Source organism: Tyto alba, unplaced genomic scaffold, assembly GCF_018691265.1.
Source record: "Tyto alba isolate M040663 unplaced genomic scaffold, T.alba_DEE_v4.0 Super-Scaffold_10, whole genome shotgun sequence".
Taxonomy (NCBI): Eukaryota; Metazoa; Chordata; class Aves; order Strigiformes; family Tytonidae; genus Tyto; species Tyto alba.
In genome coordinates, this window is record NW_024881262.1 from 22,115,214 (window position 1) to 22,124,024 (window position 8,811).

Consider the following 8,811-nt stretch of genomic DNA (forward strand, 5'->3'; position numbering starts at 1 on the left):
CACAGTAAATTAAAGTAATGCTAGTGGGAATATACAGGTGTAAAATTAGTTTAGAGTAAGATGAAAAAGAACTCATTTTCTACAAAAAACATCAGTATTAAAGGGCTAAAAAGGAAGTTGGATAAGTCAAAATCCAGCAACTGGTCTTTTGAGGAGAATGAAAGACTCCGGAAAATTGGAGGACCATTGTTTTCTTAGCAGAAGTGTCATAAAGAAACACTCCCTGAGCTCATGTTATTTAGTCCCAGAGACTGTAATACAATGGAATATGTCTTGTTGAGTACAAAAGACATGAGAAAAACACATTAAAAATTTGTACAAAGTCCAACACAAATGCAATTGACTCCACAGAGATCCCTCTCAAGGTTCACACATGAGCACCCTAACTAATGGAACTAACAGACAAAAGTAGAGCTTATAACAAACATGAGAATCCATGGAAACCAGGAAAAAACAGAAACAACATGGACAACTTCGGTTATCTGCACAGGCCTTGCTTTGTTAACAGTTGGGCAAGGCACGGAAAGATGAGGTAGATTCTCCCCACATACACACACATATAAGAGCTCTTGAAACCGAGTTGGTAGACGAGGCATCCACAAGATCTAAGAGACCAGATGAAGATTTAATTTGGACCTAAGGAATCAGATCTGAAATGGGCCAATCTAAATCATCAGCATATAGTCCCTGAATTCCATCTGTACCAATAAAATTAACCAGGAATGAGATTATTCACTGAAAAAGTGCAAAGAAAAAAGAGGCCACCTTCAGACAGAAAGAAGGAAGAAAGATCTTTTCAAGGGGCAGCTAGAGATGTAGCTGGAGTGCAACAAAAGGACAGTCATCAGAAAATATGCCACAAATGAGACTGATGGCAAATGAAAATCCAAGGAAGAAGAGAATGCAGTGCCTATACCCAGAGACTAACAACAAACAGGAGTAGGACTGAGAGATGAAAAACACAACACAGTCTTAGTTTAAGAATGACCAAGGAACAATGCAAGAGAAAGACCTTAAGAACCCATTCAGTTCCAATACCGAAGTGTAGAAAAGGAGAAAATCCCTCAAACTACCAGTAAGCAAAAATTCACTGTTAAAACACCATAGAAAATACCATGTAGTCATGGCAAAAAAGAGTTAAAGCTAGAGGTAACAATGAATGGACACTGCAAATTAAACTCCAAACACTGACTATAACATCATGCAGAAGTCCTGTCCTTCTTGTTTTACTGAATTGAACAGAACTTGGTGAGACAGAAGAATAAAATTAAAGTGGCTCTTTCATATAAAGAATCGAAAAAATAAAATCATCAATACCAGGAAAACTGAATGACAAAAATCAAGACCACAGACAGACTAAAAGACTGACAGAAAACACTCAAGAAGCCAGTCATTATGGCAAAAGAAGAAACAGCGTGATTTTGCTTCCACAAATAGCTACCACATCTTGGAGAGCTTGAAATGCATTGAAGTGGAACCCAATGGAGGCCACCAAGAGGAAGAGAGGGCAGAGGAGGTTATTTGAACCCAGGAATATGCATTTTAACTGAGATATAGTCATGTTGAGCAAATGTTTTGGAGGTAATGGAATGCAGATTTAAAGATCATAGAAGTAAGGGGCAAATGAGTTCAAAGAGACCTCATTGACTCTGCCATTCATTCTCATGACCTCTGAAATACTTGCAATTTAGGATGAAAGCAGTGACACAGGGTTTGCCATAGCCTTGTTAATTAAGTAATTATCTAAGGCCACAATCATAAAGAGAGCTACACAAACAGCATTCAGAACATACTGTCATTCACCAGATAAAGTTACAGTCAAGGAAAACTACTTTTGTGGTTTATTTTCACCCTTTCAGACTTCTACAGAACTATGATGATGTGTTAATGGCTTAAAAGTACCTTTAGCAAGTTGGTACAAGGCTCAGCTTTCACTGATAATCAGCAGTTCGAATGAGCCCATAATAATGCTTTAGGTTCAGTTCCCAGTGGCTGACTGCCTTTCCCCTCTCTAGAGCATGCATATGGTTTTAATCTTGTCTTCTCCAGAGGAGACTACCAATAGTGGCTTAACTGTCATTTACATTTCTCGGTAGTTTTCTGGACTGAATGTTTTAGAAGCCTGCACTTACCTAATGCAGTTCAACATCTGAACAACAGAAATGAAGGGGTTTTAAAGTAAATTTAACCCCTCAGGAAGAAAAAAATAAACAAACAAAAAAACCAATCATGTATCAATGAATACCTCTCTGTTCAATGTGCATGGGTGTTTAAGAAAGCAAACTTGAAGCTGTCTAAGAGATGGTAGGGATATGAATAATAAAAATATTGCAAACTGCATCACTTACCATTAACTTGTACTGCAAAATACCGTTATGTTCTGATTACACCATGGAATATACAGAAATAAAAGTATTGCAAAGACAGTGATGGCCATAACCACAGACATGAACAGGTTTCTAAATATCAAAACAACTGGAACTACGCACATCCATCCCTGCAGTGCAGCTGTACCATACCACAATGCCAGGCAAAGGCTGTATGAGGGCCCACAGGGTGGGAATCACTTCTCCGCGAGCATGCTACCAGCTCAGTGACCACATACGCAACACAACAGCCTCTTAGCCACAGCCCAGGGGACTGCTGTGGGAGAGTCACAACACTGAGCTGGCAAGCTTAAACTCAGACAGGGAGCAAAGTCACGCTGAAAGAAATAGAGAAATAATTAATAAACCTGAGAGACCAAAGGAGATTGGTAGACATTTTTTGCAGTCCACAAAGAAACTGAAATGAGTTAATCTAAGCAGAGAAGCAAGGATCCACCTTCCACCACCATGGCAGAAGCAGGAAGAGAAAGGGAGTGGGGAACATGACTGTTTAAATAAACTCCTTTATTTACATCCTGGCTGACTTTGACATTATGAATTTTGTCTATTGAAAAAGTTAAGTATCCTAGCTTATGTTGTAATAAAACATGGGTTTTTGTTGTTAGCTGAAAGACTTTGTTTTTCTTTGTGAAGAAGATATTATGAGAGGAGGTCCCGGCATGTTTCTCTCAAAGCTTTTGCCATCTTGGGGTCTTGTCTCTTCCCTTTACAACATTAACAGATGTCTGCAAGCCTACTCCATAAGGTCTATGGCATTTCATTTTTTACACCTATTCTATAATTGATGTCTCATTACAAATGTTATTTTGTGCTGTATTTCATGGCACACGCTAAAGGGGGGGACACTTTCCTAGAATTATGTTTGAAAACCAGTCTCAGATTTCTACTGCTGCATGTGACAGATGGAGTAATGGAGTTGAAAGGAGACCATGGAAATTTTGACTAATGAGGAGAACACATGGAATGTAGTTAGTCTTTGGAAATACCTTAAAGCAGTAAGTCTGTATTACCCTGTGTTCTTTCCTAGTTACACATATCATTTTTATATAGGATTTACCACTGCATCACCTAGCATTTCAAATACATCATTTCCACAGCGTTTTTCTGGGGCACATCTCATTATTTGTCCACACACACCTTGGACATGGGACTGTTCTAGGAACAGAGTTTGGCCAGTGTTTCTGAAGAGAAGTCCAAAACTGTCCCATTGGTTCCTGCTGGGACACCATCAGGGTGCTGCAGAGCATTGCTTACAACACCTCTGTCCAAGAGACCCACATACCTGCTTTGGGACACACAGCAAGTACAAAGCAATGCTAGAAATAAAACTCCAACAGATTTCACTAGAGGTTGATGTTTTAATTCTCCTTTTTCCTATAATCTTCCCTGATCAAAGGCTGAAATTAGGCACTGACAGAGGTTGAAACTGGTTCTAGGGGACAATTAAACTATCAGACTGCTATCTCTTTACATGGATAAACAGGCATATCAGCAACATAAAGCTATTCAGATCTCAGGCTCTGTTTATCAAACAACCTGCCTGAAGCTACTCACTTGGGAAGAAGGCATGTTTAAAAAACAAAACAAAACAAAACAATAGCAAGCTTGGTTATTTTCTGAGAGCTACATCTTCTGTGGATGATCAAAAGAATTTGGTCTCTTACAGGTTGTCAATACAGCGTTTTAAAATAAATATTTATGTGATTGAATTCACATATGAGGCTAAAACTGTTGTACTGGGATCCTAAAGTTAAACTTGAAGTGGTACACATACTGTTCACTGTATTTCTGACACCTCATATTCAGTGGTTAACAAACTCATCCTTTGTTCTCTATGAAAATCAGACCTCTCAAAAGATATTTTGGCTGACCAGGACACCGTGGCCAGACAAAATCCTCCGTTGCTTCCTACACTCTACACTGAAGAACATTAATACTAAATTTCACATTTCTCTTCACCCAGGCCACTGCCTACCTGACTATCAGCATGACAAATAAAACAAGGAGTACTGAAAAGAAACAAAACTTTCATCAGTTTTTCTTCACACTGCTAGTAAAGAGTTAACAGAATAGCTAGAATTTTCTCTCTAAGATGGAAACTCCTTCAGGAGAATCAGCCAAAACAAACTGTTTGAGGGGAATAAGCAGTTTCTTATTCTATTGTTTTACTCTTCTATTTGACATCCAAAAACCGTCTCATTGTGACCGTTTTAGGCTACCAAAATATGCATTTCACCTCTGTCACACACTTCTTTAATTTCTGAACGAGAGCACTGTATGTGCACCCTGTACTGCCACAATTAGACACGAATCTTTCCCATCTTGACACATGTGCTGTAACACTGAATCCTTGCCACATCAGCTGAGAATACACAGTCAAAATTATACAAAAATACTAAGCATGCAGACAATGACAGAGAACAGTCATGATGTGGGTATAACACAACAACGGCTGGTCTCTGTGAACTTTTTTTTTTCATTTTTTCTGTTGTGAAATTTGTATTTTTGTCACTCAACTTCCTTTACAAACCTGGGGACTGCATGTCAGTTGTATTGAATTTCTAGATGCCACAGCTCAACCCAGGGCTGTTGTATGTCAGAGTTTAGAATTAAACATGCAGAATGTAGAGAGCAGTTATAATACATCCCTTGTGATGAGAATGAAAACATAAATAAGGAAATTATAAAGTCCTTGTCTAAAATAAAAATAGCAGTCACCACCATAGAGACTGTATGAGGCAAAATGAGAACTACATTTCAGCAAAACTGCACACACTCCTGTAGCCAGACAAGAAAAACCTCCTCCTTTGCTCAGTGGGATATTAAAGTTTATAGCTGTACTTCTTATTTTTTAGATAGTTCTTTGAATGAATAGCTTCTGGCTTCCTTAATTTCTTTTGTATGTAATATGTTTTGATTTTTTTATTTTTTCTTTTTTTAAAGAGCTGAACAGACATAAATCAGACAGGCAATGGAGGTCTTTAAAAAAATCTAACAGTTAAAACTGTAACATTCATAAATACTTTTATTATCCTTTCTAGGCTTGTGGAATGGCTTGACATTCATGTCTCCAACTTGGCACAATAACCAGCATAATTTTGGACATGAGCGAGCACACAAACACTGTCTCATTTCAGGCTATTGAAGCAAGTAGAAGAGCCTATGCACACCCATTACGTGCAGCAAGTGTTGTGAGTACTATAAAGTGTGTGTGACATAAAGCAGTAAAGGAATCTCATACTCATTTTTCACAGAGAAAAATCACAATTGTTGAAGACTGATTCATGTTGCTGACAGCTACATACTGCACAGCTACAAGCAATCTGGTTGCTGATTCCAAAGAGTACAGGCATGCTGGGGAACCTTGCTGAGTGAGTGCTAATGAACTTCTGGAAGAGGCATCATCACAGTTCTCATAATGACTTGGCTGATCATCTTTCAGTTCCACCAACCAAAGAAATTAAAATGAGTCCAAGTACAGGAGCTGTGATCCACATCCAAAGAGCCAGGCTGGGGGCAGAGGGAATGACCAGTTAAGATGTAGCATTATAATTGATGGGTCTGTTTTATCTGGGAATGAAGATCTGAATCAGTGTAACACATAGCATTTGCAAGTCACTCAGAAAATTTGTACTAAGCCCCCTTAGGAAATTTCAGTGAATACAGCCAAGTATTGGTTTTCCTCAAATGTCATCTTTTCCATTGGACACATGTAAGCACAGGAATGTGTGTGATACCACAGCAAGGTGAGTGTCTCAGCCATGCATTCCATTAAATGTTAAGCTTCAGATGTAAAACAGGCTCATGGTACAAAACCACACCTAGTTCTAATCCTTATTTTAGGTTAAACAATTGCCTTGTTATTGATTCTAAGCTAAAAGATCTCCCTAGTTTTCAATCAAGTTCATTTGTTTCAAATGAATGTTCTGCAGTTGTGGGAAATATCTGAAATAATTAGTGGTTGTTTTGTAGGAATCTCAGTAGAAACATTCTGCATGTTGTCCTTGGAGACTGTCACACAGAAAAGGCTGGGGGGGGGGGGGGGGAGGAAAACAAACAACAACAAAAAACAACCCACCACAACAGAAAACTCCATGAGGAGTTACATCAATGGTCACACATGATGTAGGGTGTATTGGCTGTTTCTTAAAGTCAGAAGAGTTGAAGATCTGAATCTGGATTTGATTTTAGCTACAATTCCTGAGCCAAGTGAGGGCTAGTGCTTTGATTCAGTTCTAATAATACCAATTTAAGTTACTTTCGTGACATCTGAGAAAAGAACAGAAGTCTTAAGATTATCTATTCTTATGAGGTGACTCAATCAATTACAGAAGACATTCTTCATTTAGAACTTATGTGCATTCCTCCCAGATTAACATTTACTACTGCAAAAATTAATTGCAAATGTCACTGAGCAGACATGGGGCACTTCCGACTATCCTGAGAATGCTTTTGTAACATCATATTGACTATATCAAGGCTCCTATGACACAAATGGTGTTAGTACATATAAAACATTCTATAAAAGAATGATATAGAATCAGGAAAAAAAAAAAATCAAGTTACCATTCCCAGTCTGCTGCATTTGCAACTCATGCCAAATACGTTCACTGTCAAGCTGTCAATTTATATTAGAAGTTAATTTTCTGCTATCGATCCTCTCTCTCTACTTATACTTTTTCTCATTTTTCTGCTGCCAGGATTTTGGAAGAGCAATAACAACCAAAACTATAACAAAGAACTTGAAGTCCTAAATAAATTTTGCACACAATCATTTTATAACCATCAGCTAGACTGACTTCTGCAACCTCATGCAAATTTTCATTCAAGCTGTCATGCATTTGAATAATGAGTCACTGTTTAAAAAGAAAAGAGTAAAAAAGGTACCTTGCTTTCATGTTGAAGAGGAATTTAAAATCAAATAAGGCTACTTCACAGCGTAGGTGTATATAATATAGTAGTTGTTATACAGAACACACCTTGTTTCTGAAAACAAAATCAGACAAGGACAGAAATACGGCCCACAGGCCAGGTGTTAGATTTCAGTGAGGAATTAATGAAATAGACCATATAGAATAGATTGTTACATAAACAGAAAAGGAAAAATAATTGTGATAGGTACAATTGCCCCCAGTGCATTCAAGCTACATTCTATGCTCATTAGCAGGTCTTGTCAGTATGGAAATTCCTGAAAGTTAAGTGAGAGTCATAGGTATAGTCTTTCCATCAGCCTTTTCAAACACATTGCTCTTTCACTAAGATTTACTGTCTTTGCACTTCTCCAGGCTGTTTTTGGCTGAGAGATAGCATGGGAAAAAGTAGACTAAAGTATGTGTAAACCCTTAGCACGTAAGATCTTCCTGGCCCGCAGTGATGGGACACCCTCTCCTGGAGAAACAGAAACACTTTCCCTGTTCCATCAATTTAATAAGAAACTAGTGGTATTCCTGGTGTCTGGAGCCAAACAGCCACAACAAATTTTGATATAATGACAATAACTAGGAGTGTTTCCCCTTGATAAACACACGATTCTTCCCAGGACTGTCAAAGACACTGTTAGATACAGTCATCTTCAGAAAAATCACCCATTCACATTCAGACAATTAACAGTGTTAGGTTATATTAGAATCACAGTAGAAGAGAAGAATCTCTAGATTAAATCAGTCATGAAATCAATTGACTGAAATCCAGATCCATAAGAGGGATCCCATTGGTTGACCGACTCCCTGCATTTCAAAGTATGTCACTTGGAACCTGGCAGCATATCACCCTTCAGGTAGCTAACTTCTAAAATTAAAAATTAAAATAGCTCAGACTGAAACATAGGGCCATTCTATTTGGCCAAAAGTCTGAGTCCTAGACAATTCCTATTCCCACTTCTGCAAAATGACATGGTTTCACATTTTAATGCATTGTGGTAATTCTCACAGATCCATTCATATTTGTTTAGAAAGTCATCTGCAAAACTTCTGAAAGTTAAGGCTGTGAAACTTCTTAAAGGGATTCCTCTGAGAGCAACCTGAAAATAATAATCAATATCCTACAGCCTGTGGATAAATCATCTTTTAAAAAGAAGGCCAATAGAGCAGGGATTTGCAGTGCCAGTAACCAGGACTAAGTGTGACAGAATGTAAGTTCCTGACTGATTGTAGCCTTTGAAAATGGAAGAACTGCACAAGTACAGGGCTCCCAGATGAGCAGTCTGGCCTCCACCATGGCACATTTCCATTGGCAGCAATATCTTATATGATACTGTGGGAACAAAAACCTAGGGGATTCATTTTCACACCCCAAGGTAGCTGGCTGCTATGCTGTGTACAAAAAGTGGGACAACGCTCTCAGTGAAGTTTGACCTGAACGTTGCCAGTTTGTATCTTAATTAAATGCAAAAAAATAATAATGGGAGGAGGAAGACAATAAGTGA